The sequence below is a fragment of the Canis lupus genome, chromosome 6 (assembly GCF_048164855.1).
Source record: "Canis lupus baileyi chromosome 6, mCanLup2.hap1, whole genome shotgun sequence".
NCBI classification, from domain to species: Eukaryota; Metazoa; Chordata; class Mammalia; order Carnivora; family Canidae; genus Canis; species Canis lupus.
Window position 1 is genome coordinate 16,559,465 of NC_132843.1, and position 15,541 is coordinate 16,575,005.

A 15,541-nucleotide genomic window follows, 5' to 3' on the forward strand; every position below is an offset into this window, starting at 1 on the left:
TTGGTTCTTTGTGTGGTTTCTTACTGTTCTTTATGTTAACTTATATCCTGGCACCAAGTTACTCCTGTATAAAATTGAGTAGTGCTATCTTAAGCAATTTTTTTCCCATTCAACTTCTCATATTTAGATTTCAATAAATGACCTACTTCACATTACACATAGGTTTTTCTCTTGTGTATCAGAAGGTGGTAAGTGTTGATTTGCTAATTAAAGACTCAAATACCAAAGGGGGAAAAAAACACAATTTGGAAATAAGAATATTTTGTTTCACTTTATTGGAAGTGGGTACATGAATATCTCTAAGTTACAGAAATAAGGATACTATAGAGGATTTTTATATCAACAAAATAATTCTTTGCATTTCCTTTTTATTAAAAAATCAACTTTTCTGCTTATAAAAGTAAGACGTGTGCTCATTTGAATTTAAATATTACAGAAACTCAGAAGTGCTAAAATAGGAGTCCCTTGTATTCCAGAAACCACTGTGTATAGTGTGGCATGCATCCCTGCCAAGTTTTTTTGTTTTTTGTTTTTTGTTTTGTTTTGTTTTCAGCATACATTCTTATTTTAAAATATCTGAATAGGGTGCCTAGGTGGCTCAGTGGTTGAGTGTTTGCCTTTGGCTCAGGTGGTGATCCTGGGGTCCTGGGATTGAGTCCTGCATGAGGCTCCCCTGCAGGGAGCCTGCTTCTCCCGCTGCCTGTGTCCCTGCCTCTCTCTGTGTGTCTCTCATGAATATATAAATAAAATCTTTAAAAATTAAAATAAATAAATAAAATATCTGAACAGAAAGCAGGATGCAGCGAGACTGCTGATGGTGAAATGCTGGTCATGGGAGACCTCTAAGGAAGATGAAGGATATGTAGTCCCTAAGATGTGACAGAGACAAGACATTTGCTGCTCATTTAGGCTATAGGCATCAGAAGAGATTGGTATCTGTACCTTCCAAAATTCTGAGTAGTTTTCCAGCACTTAAGAAATTGGGGGTGAGGGATCCCTGGGTGGCGTAGCGGTTTGGCGCCTGCCTTTGGCCCAGGGCGCGATCCTGGAGACCCGGGATCGAATCCCACATCGGGCTCCTGGTGCGTGGAGCCTGCTTCTCCCTCTGCCTGTGTCTCTGCCTCTCTCTCTTTCTCTCTGTGTGACTATCATAAATAAATAAAAATTTAAAAAAAAAAAAAAAAAAAGAAAGAAATTGGGGGTGAGAGGCACCTGGCTGGCTCAGTCTGTAGAGTCGGCAACCTTTGATCTCGGGGTCATGAATTCCTTTTTTTTTTTTTAAAGATTTTATTTATTTATTCATGACAGACAGAGAGAGAGGCAGAGACACAGGCAGAGGGAGAAGCAGGCTCCATGCCAGGAGCATGACGCGGGACTCGATCCCGGAATTCCAGGATCACGCCCTGGGCCAAAGGCAGGTGCCAAACCGCTGAGCCATCCAGGGATCCCTGGGGTCATGAATTCTTAAACAAAAAGATTGCTTAAAAAAAAAAAAATGGAAGTGAAAGTTCATCTGATTGTATTTTCAAATCTCAATACTTATATTTTGAGGATAGGTAGTTTTCTATTGGAATTTTGTATGGATTACATATAAAATTAAGGAATGATTTCAGTTCTCAAAATTTATGCTGGGAGACCTCAGTTTACTCATTTGAAAGCCTCTTTCTATTTTTTTATTTCCTATTTGTTTTTCAATTCGGAAATACTAAAAGGGTACATGTGGGAACAGTATTACTTTTGCTGTGCTAGGCTTTCCAACTTTCCCCCAGTCATATCTAGTGTTTTGAGGAGTTAAGATCAAATATATTGGAAAGATAACAAAGTAGTAGATGGAGGGGGAGGGTGGGGTATCCATTACAGAATAAATGAATGTGCTATTACTTAAAACTCTGAATTTTCTCTTTCTAATGCCTTTTGAGACAGAAAACAAAATAAAATAGAATACTTGACACAGGGGATCCCTGGGTGGCGCAGCGGTTTGGCGCCTGCCTTTGGCCCAGGGCGCGATCCTGGAGACCTGGGATCCAATCCCACGTCGGGCTCCCGGTGCATGGAGCCTGCTTCTCCCTCTGCCTGTGTCTCTGCCTCTCTCTCTCTCTTTCTCTCTCTGTGTGACTATCATAAATAAATAAAAAAAAAAAAAAAAAAAAGAATACTTGACACAGAATCATAAGAAGAGTCTGGTTAAAGCATCAAATGAGTCAAAATTTATGAAAGACCTAGAAAACATCGAAAAGGGTTTGGAAGTTGAATTTGTTGTGTTTTTTTAAAAGATTTTATTTATTGAGAGAGAGAGACTAAGCGATGGGGAGGGGCAGAAGGAGAAAGAGAAGCAGGCTCCCTGCTGAGCGGGAAGCCTGACCCCTGGCTTGATCCCAGAACCCAGAGATCATGAACTGAGCTGAAGGCAGCCGCTTGCTTAATGGACTGAGCCACGCAGGGCCCCCTGAAAGTTGGACTTGAAGAAACAAGTCCATTGCTCATACTATTAGTATATTGTTACTAAGTAACAACTACTCATCAGTTTCATTTTTTTTTAATTGTCATATTTGGAAAATGGTAAAACAAACATTGGACAGAAGAATTAAAGCCTTGCCCCACTTACCCAGTTCATATGTTGCTGCCTTAACCCCTAATGTGACAACTGTATTTAGAAATAGGGCTTTTCAGGAGGTTAAGTGGGGAGGTTTAAGGAGGCTTTTAATAAGTGAAGTCATCAGAGTGGGGCGTTTTTGTTTTGTTTTGTTTTGTTTTTTAAGATTTTATTTATTCATGAGAGACAGAGAGAGAAGCAAAGACACAGGCAGGAGAAGCAGGCTCCCTGCAGGGAGCCTGACCTGGAACTTGATCCCAGATCTCCAGGATCAGGCCCTGGGCTGAAGGTGGTGCCAAACCACTGAGCCACCGGGGCTGCCCCAGAGTGGGGCTTTAATCCAATGGGACTGGTCTTAGAAGAAGAGGGAGAGACACCAGAGATTTCTCCTTACACAAGAACAAAGGAAAATCCATACGAGGACATGTGGGGTGCAGACAGCCTACAAGGAGAGAGGCCTCATCAGACACCCAGCTGTGCTAGCAATTTGATCTTGGACCTCCATCCTCTAGAACTGTGAGAAAATTCATTTCTGTTTTCATTTATCCAGTCAATGATAGTGCAAGTAGGCTGATGGAAACTTAAGGTAGATATAAAAATTTTGGGGGGGTAGGCATCCTACTTCTTCAACTGATGTAAGAATTTTGCTTAGATGACAGATATCCAACAAATACACCCAGTTTGGGAGAAGTTCAGGTGAGATTGTGGGAACATTACGCATGATTAAGGAGGAATGATGGAGAATGGGAAGCTATTGGAAATCTTCAAGGGTCACTCCAGGACCACTTTTAAAAGGAAGAAGATATATAAAAGTGAGTTGCACATATAGAATTAGTTATTAAAATGTTACTATTGCTTGAGCATGCATGAATTTCTAAAAACCTGTTAAGGAGGTTTATTAAGAGAGAAATAGAAGAGGTAGGATTTTGGACTCATGCTGTTCCCTTCCCACTTCCACCTAGTAAACTAGAAGAATGTAGACAACATGGTGTGGTAACTTTCCCTAAGATTAGCTATGGAGAAACCTAGTAGCCAATCATTGTCAAACCAGATTCAGGAGACTCAAGACTTTCATATCAATCCTAGTTTATTCAATGTTTTAGACAATGATTGATGATATAAGTTATAGATTTGTGAAATAATAGGAATCTATGAGTGAACTACAAGACAGCTTGTTCGACCATTCATCCATTGAAAGACATTTGGGTGGTTATTTCTAGTATTAGGCTGTGGTGAATAAAGCTGCCATGAACATCTGTATACACTGTTTTGCATGAACAAAATAGTGCTTTTGTTGGGTTGTATGATAAATGCATGTTTAGTTTTAGAAGAAACTCAAACCATTTTCCAGAGTGGCTATATCATTTTACACTCACCTCAATGTATACTTTTCTCCACATTCTCCAGCATTTTGTGTAATCACTGTTTTTCTTTTAATTTTAGCCATTCTAATAGATATGTAGTGATATCTAGTGAGATCAATAGTAATATTGAAAAAACAATAGTAATATTCACATGTGATTTTTTGAAAACACATGAAATTATCAACATTTAAAAGATCCTTATAATTCAGTGGACAAGTATTTTTCCAGTGACCAGTGCATGATGATACAAAATCATGAGTGTTCTGGCTTTAAAATATGTCTGTGAATTCTTTAATACCTCTCCTTTCAAAAGATGGAAGCCAATTCCTTTCCGCTTGAACGTGGATTCTATTCAGTGAATCTGATAAATAGAACATAGCGGAAGTGGTGGTGTGTGACTTCTGTTTAGTTCAAAACAGACATTGTGACTCTGCCTTGTTCTTTCTGGGATCCCTGGCTCTTGGGGGAAAGCAGCTGCCATGTCTTGAGGACACTCAAGAAGCTTATGGGGAGACTCCATGGGGAACGAAGCCTGACAACAGCCATATGAATGAGGTCAGAAGCAGATTCTTTATCTTCAAACCTTCTGAAGATGACAGCCCTGGCCAATATCATAACTGCAACTCATGAGATACCCTGAATCAAAACTAGCCAGGGAAGTCATGCTCATTCTGATGCACAGAAATTATGTGTGTATGTGTGTGTTTCAGATTTTATTTATTCATGAGAAACACACATCAATCCCAGGATCCCAGGATCACAACCTGAGCCACCCAAGTGCCCCCACAGAAATTGTTAAAAAAGAAATGTTTGTGATTTTAAGCCATTAAGTTTGTGGAATAATTTTTATTGGAGTGATAGATCACTGATCCATATGAAGCTCAAGAAAGACTAATGGATTTTAATGTAACAGAGTACAAAATATTTATTGATACAGTTTCAGATGCCATATTGCAACTAACCTTTAAGAAACTACCATTTGTTGAGTACTGGTGTAGTATTAAATAACACCTACAATTATCTGAAAAGGCAATAAATATGCCCTTCCTTTCTCCAACTGTCTACCTATATGAGGCCAGATTTCCCCTATATACTTAAGCTAAAACAAGATATCCCAACACAGAGAATAGAAAAGCAAATATGAGAATTCAGCTGTCTTCTGTTAAAGAGATTTGCAAAAATTTAAGAATGCCACTTTTCCCACTGAAGTCCTAGAAAATAGTTGCTTTTCACCTACAAACGTTCTTTATACTATTAACATGTGGTGGGTTTTGTTATTTTTAAGTGACCAAAATTTTTTCTCAGTTTTAGTCTTTAATGTGGTAAATATTGATAAAACCCATAAAGAGGAGCCCACTGAGGTCCTCAATAATTTTTGACAGTAAAAACGTGTCCTGAGGCCCAAAATTTAGAGAACTACTGCTCCCCAAAATTTAGAGAACTACTGCTCTACCACATACAGGCACAAGAAGGTATTTAAAGGAAAGCATTTTTTTTTTTAAGATTTTATTTATTCATGAGAGACGCAGAGAGAGAGACACACACACACACACACAGAGACACAGGCAGAGGGAGAAGCAGGCTCCATGCATAGAGCCCAGTGTGGGACTCAATCCCAGGACTCCAGGATCACACTCTGAGCCAAAGGCAGGTGCTAAACTGCTGAGCCACCCAGACGGCCCTAAAGGAAAGCAATTAGAATGGGACTGGAAATCATGTTGTGTGTGGATTAGCCAAAGAATTTGAAAGTGCTTGGCCTCAAAAAAGATTTAGGACCTAATGGCTCTCTTCTAAAAGGAGAGGAGTATTGATCCATTTTAAAAAGGGGGGCACCTGGGTGGCTCAGTGGTTGAGTGTCTGCCTTTGGCTCAGGTTGTGTCCCAGGGTCCTGGGATCCAGTCCCTCATTGAGCTCCCCATGGGGAGCCTGCTTCTCCCTCTGTGCTTATGTCCGTGCCTTTCTCTCTGTGTCTCTCATGAATAAATGGGTGAAATCTTGAAAAAAGGGGGGGGATTTTAAAAGTTCAAAGAAGAAAGTGCAAGTCACACGAAAACCTGCCACACAGTTGAGAGCCACTATGAAAATGTTGGTACCCATCCTTCCAGACATGTTATAAAGTCTGAAAAAGAATTAAAAAAAAAAAGGGGGCAGCCTGGGTGGCTCAGTGGTTTAGCACCGCCTTCAGCCCAGGGCCTGATCCTGGAGTCCCAGGATCGAGTCCCACGTCGGGCTCCCTGCATGGATCCTGCTTCTCCCTCTGCCTGTGTCTCTGCCTCTCTCTGTCTCTGTGTCTCTCATGAATAAATAAATAAATCTTTAAAAAAACAAAAACCACGAAACACAGAAAACCAGAAAAGCCTGCGTGTTGTGCTTCGGGTTTAGAAGCTGCCATAAACACTGTTTCAGCCACTGTGGAAGAAAAACAAGCACGTGATGTTCCTTATCTAAAACACCAGGAGTTACCCCGAGCTTTGGTGGCTCTGGAAAACACAGGTCCATGGTCGGAAGAGAAAGAAGAAAACAGATCAACTAGTGAATTTGCTGCTGACTCACCAACAGCCAAGGACAGTCAGGGCAGGGCAGGTGACCGCCGCCCAGGGGAGTGCCACTGACTCAGGCTCCGCTGCCTTTTCCCTCAGCTGATGTTTGGCACGCCTGATGGCCTGGTGGTGACCAGGATGCCTCTCCCACTGCAGCCTCAAGTGTATCCACAGATGTATTTTGTTTGGCTTCTCAGCGTCTCTCATCCTTCCTCTCCTGCTCAGCGCCTCACCCCCTCAGCCATCGCTTTCAAAGCAGCAAATTCATTGTGGAGCAAAGTGACAGCCAAGGCCTTCCCTGCCCTCGAGGATTGTGGCTTCTCAGGTTCCAGCTGCCTTGGTAGCTCTCCGGAACCCTCGCAAAACTACAAAAATCACTTTCACAAAGCAATGAAGATAAAGATCCTAAATTTTTTATTTAAAAAAAATTTTTTTGCTAATTGTTGTTCCGATTTTTAGCGTTCCCAGTTTCTAGTGCACCAAAAACTGTTGGAACTATAAAAATATCTTTTAAAATTATTTGTTAAGAGTTCATATTCAGAAAATACCATGGATGACTTGATCTTGCTGTGTAAAACACGGGGCCGTGTGGCTGGCTCTGCCACCAGCTCTGCACAGCATGGCCAGTGTGTACACTGTCCTCTGTCTCCGGAGAGCACACAGGACTCAGCTGTGGGACGTTCTGTAAGTGGCACACACATTGCGAAAACAGCCTGGCTGTGCAGTAGCAATTTTATCCATGGCACACAGAACATAGTCGAGGAGGGTTCCCTGTCTCCCCAGGATCTGCAGAGTTTTCTTTTTAAGTTTGCTCTTACACAAATATGACACACAACTGAGACAATGACTAGGCCCAGCTGTCACCTAAAATGTCATGTTTATAAAAACAGTAAACACGCAGGCGTTATTTTACCTAAACACTTTAAAATTGAGTGAATTGTGGGATACACCTTGCTCCCAGTATTTTCTTTTTTTAAGATTTTATTTGAGAAGAGTGAGAAAAAGAGCACAAGTGACGGGGGTGGGGGTGCAGAAGGAGAAGGAGAAGCAGACTACCCGCTGAGAAGGGAGCCTGATAATCCCCAATCCCAGGTCCCCAGGATCATGCCTTGAGCTGAAGGCAGACACAATCGCTCAACCGCTGAGACACCCCGGCGTCCCCCCACACCCCGACAGCAGTTTTAAGAGTACTTTGAGGGCAGCCCGGGTGGCTCAGTGGTTTAGCGCCACCTTCAGCCTAGGGTCTGGTCCTGGAGACCCAGGATCGAGTCCCACATCAGGCTCCCTGCATGGAGCCTGGTTCTCCCTCTGCCTGTGTCTCTGCCTCTCTCTCTCTCTCTCTCTCTCTCTCTCTCTCTCATGAATAAGTAAAATCTTAAAAAAAAAGAGTACTTTGACTCAAATGTTAACTCTGAAGAAATCAGATATTATTTTATGCAAAGCTTTTATTTTTTAAAAGATTTTATTTATTCATGACAGAAACAGAGAGAGAGAGGCAGAGACACAGGCAGAGGGAGAAGCAGGCTCCATGCAGGGAGCCCGACGTGGGACCCATCCAGGGACTCCAGGATCACACCCCGGGCTGAAGGCAGCGCCAAACCACTGGGCCACCGGGGCTGCCCTATGCAAAGCTTTTAAATCACAAAGTGATGACGTGGCAATCACATAGCAATCCTTTCCCATGACGTTTAAATCGTATTGTGTTTCTCTAAAATACCGCATAGGGTAGCCTGCTTTCTTCTTTCCATAGTGTTATGCTGTACCTGTTGTCAGGTGCTCTTCCTGAAGTGAACTGCCTCTGCATCCTCCAACTTGCCCCCTCCTGCCTTTGACCACACTGGTCTTCAAAGCAGGGCAAGGCCAGTAAGTCCTTGCAGCCCTTCCAAGCTCTATTACAGTACTATATTCCTTAGATTTTTCAGTATCACATACGTGGCATTATAATGCACTTTTTGGAGCCAAGGTAATAAATACTTATCATGTCCATAATTCTATAAAGAACTTAAGAAAATGCTGATGCAAAGTAGGAGCTTTAGAAACGTGTTGATGAACTAATCCGTACAGGAAAAAAAAGAATTCAGATGCAGCTTTGACCTTCACAACTAAACAGTGGTCCCCATATGTGTGTGAACAGGTGAAAATCTGCGTGCAAATGTTCACTTGAGGGGATTTGCTAAAAACAAAGTAATATTCCCAAGTTAAGGGGGAGTGGGAGGGGTAATAATAGGACCTAGGAATCTGAATTTTAAGAAGGTGCACAACTAACTTTGAAATGCAATGAAGAAAAGCTCATTGCTAGTTGCTAACCCAGTATCTATTTATACCTCCTTTACTAAAAACTCATTTTCTATAGGCTTAATGTACTCAGCTACAAACTGCGTTGCCCAGACTTGCAGCTTGAGTGGCTATCAGACAACTTTGGTAGGATATAAGTAGAGGTGTAATCCTCCTGGAAAACTTTTTTTTTTTTTTTTAAGATTTTATGTATTTATTTATTCCAGGGGGGTAGGTAGAGTGTGGGTGTGAGTTGGGGGAGGGAGAGAGGGAGAGAATACCAAGCCAGCTCCACAATAAGTACAGATCCCATGAAGGGCTGGATCCCATGACCCCGAGATCACCACCTCAGCCAAGATCAAGAATCAAACACCCAACTGACAGAGCTACCCAGGTACCGCACCTCTGAGAAAGTTCTTTAAAGATGATTGGACTCATCCAGCACCAGCTCTTTGCCTTTCACCTTTCCCCTTCTTCCTGCCTGGGGACTGTAGAGCCCGTGTTAGAAGTAGGTATCCATTCTGCAGCTATGAGATGATGAGCAGGAGGATGAGAGCCACACATGGAGGATGAGTGGCTATGTGGAGGAAAAAGAAGGAATGTGGGTCTCAGAAGCATCGGGGAGCCTTAAATCCAGACCTGGGTGGCTCACTTCCAGATTTCTTATTCTTAAAGAAAAATTAAAGTCCTATTTGGGTAAGCTACTATAAGTTGGGGTTTCTGTTACTTGGGCAAATGCAATTCCAACTGATGAAATAACTGTATAGTCAAAACAAAATAAGAAAGGAGAGAGTGCCATGTAAGACCTATGCAAGAACAACGTGGAATCTCCATCACACAAACAGTCTAATGAACAAAAAAACCTGGGAAAGCTGATACACACACCCTCTTCTCTAACAACAACAATAAAAAGAAAAGCAAGTAAAAACCCCAGAAAAACAAACCCAAAACTATAACCAAAAAAAAAACTATATAACAAAGTCAACTTTTGTTGAAGTAAACAAAAACATGCCATGATTTTTGATCAAATGGTGGAGAATTTTGACCTTGATATTTGGGACATTCTTTTTCTTTTTTTTTTTTTTAGATTTTTAAAATGTACTTTTAAGATTTTTAAGATGTATTTTAATGTATTTTAAAAGATTTTTCTCTTTTAAATGAGAGAGAGCGAAAGCACGAGTAGGGGGGTTGGGTGAGAGGGAGAGGGAGAAACAGGCTTCCCAACGGGCAGGGAGCCAGACGTAGGGCTCAATCCCAGGATCCTTTGACCTGAGCCAAAGGCAGACATTTAACCGACTGAGCCACATCATTGTTTAGTGGTCAAGTGTAGGGAACAAAAACTATATTTACTTTTCTATAGATGCAGTAATTCCACATGGTTCTTTTTTTTTCTTTTTTTTTTTAATTCCACATGGTTCTATGATGAATATCAAAATATTTTTTAAAATAATGGTAGTATTTTATTACTATTACTTTTCAATATTTAGCTATAATCCATAGACAAGGCACTGAATTTATGTTTATAGAATGTAAATGCCCTAAACCCTGACAATGTAAGTTTGGACTAGTGAGGAGGAAGTAGAGGAGAGGGTTGGTTTTTGTTTTTGTTTTTTAAGATTTTATTTATTCATAAGCGACACACAGAGAGAGGCAGAGACATAGGCAGAGGGAGAAGCAGGCTTCCCACAGGGAGCCTGATGCGGGGACTCAGGACTCGATCCCAGGATGCCACCCTGAGCCAAAGGCAGACGCTCCACCACTGAGCCACCCTAGGAGAGGGGTTGATACAGGTAGCCTCACTTCCCCATCTTATATAGTGTAGAGTTCCTGGAAACTTCCTAACACTGATGGGCCAAAAACAGAGGTCTGGGTATATCATATGAAGTTATGCGAACAAATATTAGAAGAATTAAAAATGATATAAGCAACAAAAATTGAGAAGTATCGAGGAAGGGAGGTAAGAGGCAGATTGGCTGTGCTAAATCCTTCATCTTACTTTTCATAGTAGAGTAACAGGTACTACTTGAACCTCATAAAACAAGGTAAGTACATGAGAGTTACAGTGTTATTGTCTGAGCTAAAAATAGAACTTGGTAACAGAGGTTTCCTCTGGGTTGTGGCCTTGAGGATTTGGGGGGAAGAGGGAGAAGAGAGCTTTTTTGCACTTGATAGCTTTCTGTACTATTGAAATAATACTAACCTCCACGTGTGCATTCTTTTCACAATTACAACATAACATGTTTTTGTTTGTTTTTTAAAACTTGATTCTGACAACCAACTGGTTTGTGGAGCGATTGAGCTAGATAATCCTGGGAAATGTCTTTGAGCGCAAACACACCTGTGAACTTTTACTCAAATATAGTCACAGCAAGGATGAGCAAGACGGTTACTGGTCTTTCAAAGGTTTCAACGTAAAAACACGCTGTTAGAAAAATTTTGCTCAAATTATCTTCCAAAACAACAAAACGCAGTTAAAAGAACAGTGCTTTGAGATTGCTTAATGAATCATTTAAAAAATGAAACTTTATTCCCAATAAAAGTAAATTTTAAATATAAAACACTTGCATTATTCTGATTTGTATATAAACTTTTTGTCTCTGAAAATCAAATCTAGAGCTGGTAACAAGTGTGGCAGCAATAAAAAGACACTAAAACAGAGGTATAGCTTTACAACCTTATGTCATGTAATGTTTAAAGAAAGCAGAATTATGATCTATGAATGTGACTGAAATGAGGAAGGCAACATCTACCTAAGTAACGAAGGAAATCCACAGAAAGAACCTTCTGATAAATGAAGGAATTTTCAGACTGGATGAGGATGAGGATCAATAGAGAGAAAACTCTCACCCAAGTATAATTCTGATCTGTCATTTATGGGGACTCCCAAACTGGTATCAGGCACTTATGAATTTGCATCCCGGTAATGTTTGCAAACTCAAAATTCTAGAAATGATTGCTGACCCATCTTTATGGACTACATTTCAGAGTCTTGATGTTTACCAAGGAAAAGATACAGTTTTTTTTTTTTTAATGTGGGAAGAATAGGGAATTCTATGTGGGCATGGGGCAAACAATCAGACTGTTTTTTTTTTAAGATTTTATTTATTTATTCATAGAGACACAGAGAGAGAATGAGAGGCAGAGACACAGGCAGAAGGAGAAGCAGGCTCCATGCAGAGAGCCCGATGTGGGACTCAATCCAGGGTCTCCAGGATCACGCCCTGGGCTGCAGGCCAAACCGCTGCGCCACCGGGGCTGCCCAATCAGACTGTTTTTAATGCTCAACTGTACAGAAACAAGTATGTTTGTGACTGAAAGAAATGGACCATGGAGAGGCAAAGATTTGGTTTGCCCAAGGTAGTTCCAGATCCTCTGGGTTCTGTCTGGCCTGCTGTGGCTTCCCAGATGCTCTGCATTTCCTGGGCCACAACCACTGTCACTGTGCTGGGGGACCTCTCACCCATAGCCAGGCAGATCTCAATGCCGCTTGCAGACCTAAGGTGACGTGCGCAAAAAATTAAGCCTTGGCTCTGTTAGGAGCAAAACGTTGCCATTGTTGACTGAATCTAATTCTCTGGGAAGAGGGATAAGATGCCCACTGTCGAAAGAAGGCAAGTCTTTTGCGAGCACCTCCTCCTCGTACCCCACCAACACGCTGTACTACTGCCTCCCTGCTCTTGGCCAACATTCCTGTAGGGTTTCTGTTCCAAACATGCTCTTTTGTAGGGAAGGTTGGAGGAGTGAACTTTGGGGGCTCCTCAATCACCAGACTTTCCTTATTGATGGCCCACTGGTATTTGGGCAGAGGGGATGGTAAGAGGGTGAGAAGTGTCCAGGATGACTCCAGCTTCTTGATAAGTGCATTTGGGTGGGTGGAGGTGCCATTTACGGGGATATGGGACCCCAGGAGAGGACCCTGGTGGTGGAGGTGAGGAGTGTTCTTCTAGAGATGCTGGTTTCCAAGTGCTCCGAGGCACCCTAGTGGAGAAGAGAAGCAGGCAACTGGATGTAAGGGCCGAGGGATAGCCCTCCCCTCATGGATCACATGCACAACAGGAACAGATTTAGTCAGGTAATTACCAACATAAATATCAACAAAGTTTCATGAGAGCAAGGGAGTGACTAAAAGGTACTGAGCACTTCTGGGAAATCCAGAAAATGACTGAAAAATTTTCATGAACCTAGTGACACGGAGCTCCCTGGGGACCTTCCTGAGCCCTCTTTTGTTTTCAGTGAGGGGCATAAGGTGGACTAGAGTGGGTTAAGGTTGGGGAAGTGGAGGCAGCACATCACCACTCTTCAGAGAAGTGTGCTGTGAAGGAGAGAAAGGGGGTCATGGCTGGAAACAGGTGTTTCAGGAAAGGTTTTGTTTTTTTCTTTTTCAGTAAAGTTTGTGGCGTGTGTTTGTTTTCAGCTCAGTCGTTCTGTTTTTAAGAAGAAAGAGAGCAGCAAAGAGGAAAGACCATTTCTAGGAGCCATGATGTGAGGAGAGGTGTGATAATCAACACCTTCAGTTTTCTGAGAAAGTGAGAAATGGGAACCAAGTAATTCCTTGGGCAGGGCAGGTGTATTTCTAGCTCCATGGAGGCGAGGAAGGGCGGAGGGGGCAGCAGTGGCGGGCTGGGCCACGGCCTCACCATCTGACACTTCACTTTTCTCCGCAAACAGAGGCCAGGTGTCTGCGAAGGGCCGTGGGCAGGCCGAGGAGAGTGGGGAAGGCCTGGTGGTGTCTTGCAGCGACGGGAGGAGGGCCAGCAGGACCCAGGGCCGGCCGCATTCCTAGCGGTGCCTGCTGCCCGGCTGGCTGTGTGGCTCCTCCTGTGGCAGCAGGTGCAGAGAAAGCAGGTGGGGTGCATCTGGCTGAGGCTCAGGCAGGCAGGTGGGCCAGGCAGGTGGGCCAGACAGAGGAGCAAGGGTGTTAAGGCTGACGGCAAAATCAGCACTGGAATGGAGGGAAACGGAATTGTAGCTGGATGAGGAGGGAAGGAAAGGAGGGGCCAATAGACGGGGTAGAAAAAGTAGGAAAAGGAGGGTCCTGGAGATGGTGAAGAATGGTCGGGGGCGGGGGCAGCTGGAGGGACCGCTGGAGGGTCATCCACAGGTATGCTGACAGGTGATGGCAGGACATGGGCAGAAGGATCCTGTAATCCCGGTTAGTAGATGACAGGGACAAGGACAGGTATGGCCAATGGAAGGAGCCTTACAGGAATAGGTTTTTTCTTCTTTTTCATTTTCCTTCCTTCCTCCCTTTCCTTCCCTTTCTTTGCTTTTCTTGAGGAAGGCTCTCATTTTCCTACCCATAGATCTCCTAGCCTCCTTCTCTCCTGCAGCTATGGAAAGGACCGACCCTTCCATGTGTACTTGGGGTCCTGCCCCATCTCACCTGACTTGGCTATCTCATCTTCTCTGCATATTCCATCTTTTCCTCTCTGCTAAACCATTTTCGCTCACGCAAAGATGCCTCGGTCTGCTTAAATATGGTCCTCCAGCTCTGTCTCAGAGGTACCTGGCATCTGCAGATTCCTGGGCTCCACAAGAGAACGTACAAGGTTCTTATGCACAGTAAAGTATGCATAGCCTTGCTGCTGCTTTCGTTTGCAAGACCTAACTCATTTCCACACCCTCCCACCCTGGGCCACCTCCATGTCAGTTCCTCTGCTCCTCTCAGAGACAGGCTTCTCCAGATCAGCTACTAGGGCTGTGCTGGCTAGCCCCTCTCGCTCACTCCCCGTTCTCACCTCCAGCCCGATGCCTGCCCCGTGGCTCTGCCTCCCAGTCCTTGCAGCGCCGGGGGGTAAAGTGGAGGACAGCTTTCAGCGCTCTGACTTCTCAGCAGCCTTTGTCAAAGTGGACTGCACCCCACCTCCCGAAACAGCTCTTCGCCCAAGCCCAGATGCAATGCCCACGCTCCTTTCCTGTATCCTCCTCTGGCAGGCTCTGCTTGCTGTCCTTTACGGATTCGCTACAGGTTGCTTTTTTTTTTTTTTTTTTTTTTCCACCTTATGGCTCTGTGTGAGGCGATCTGTTCTAATTCCGTGGCTTCAAGTGCCATCAGTATTAATACCCATAACTCCTAATTACTATCTCCAGCCTTGTCACTCTTGGGGAGCTTCAGCCCCACATATCCATGCAGATGTCATCTGTCCTCGGATTCACATGTCTGAAGCACAACTCTTTTTTTTCTTTTTTAAGAGTTTATGTATTCCTGAGACACACACACAGAGAGAGAGAGAGAGAGAGAGGCAGAGACACAGGCGGCGGGAGAAGCAGGCTCCACGCGGGGGGCCCGACGCGGGGCTCGACCCCAGGACCCCGGGATCACGCCCTGGGCCGAGGCAACGCTCAACGGCTGAGCCCCCAGGCGCCCCCAAACGCAGCTCTTGCTCTTCACGCCCCCTGCCAGGCCTCTCCAGCCTCTCCATCTTAAAGAGTGGGGGTCGAATCCATCCGGTCGTTGCGAAAGGCCGCCCCGAGGTGGGGGCCTCCGAGATCCTCGCTCCCCTCCTCCCAGCTCCCTTGCAGGAGTTTCCCCGTCCCCGCCCCTCCTGTCCGGGCCGCTCGGAGCAGGCGCTGGCGGCGACCGAGCGAGGCTTCCCGGGCCCAGGCTCCCAGCAGCCGGGCGCCGGCCACAGCGCTCCGCTCCCAGAGGCGGGCGCAGCAAACCTCCCGAGAGGCCCGGGGAGCCTTCCGCGCCCCAGGGGCAGCCCTGTCCCGGCGGGCGCCCGGGACCCCCTGGGCGCCGACACCCGCACCCGCCCGGGAGGAAGCGC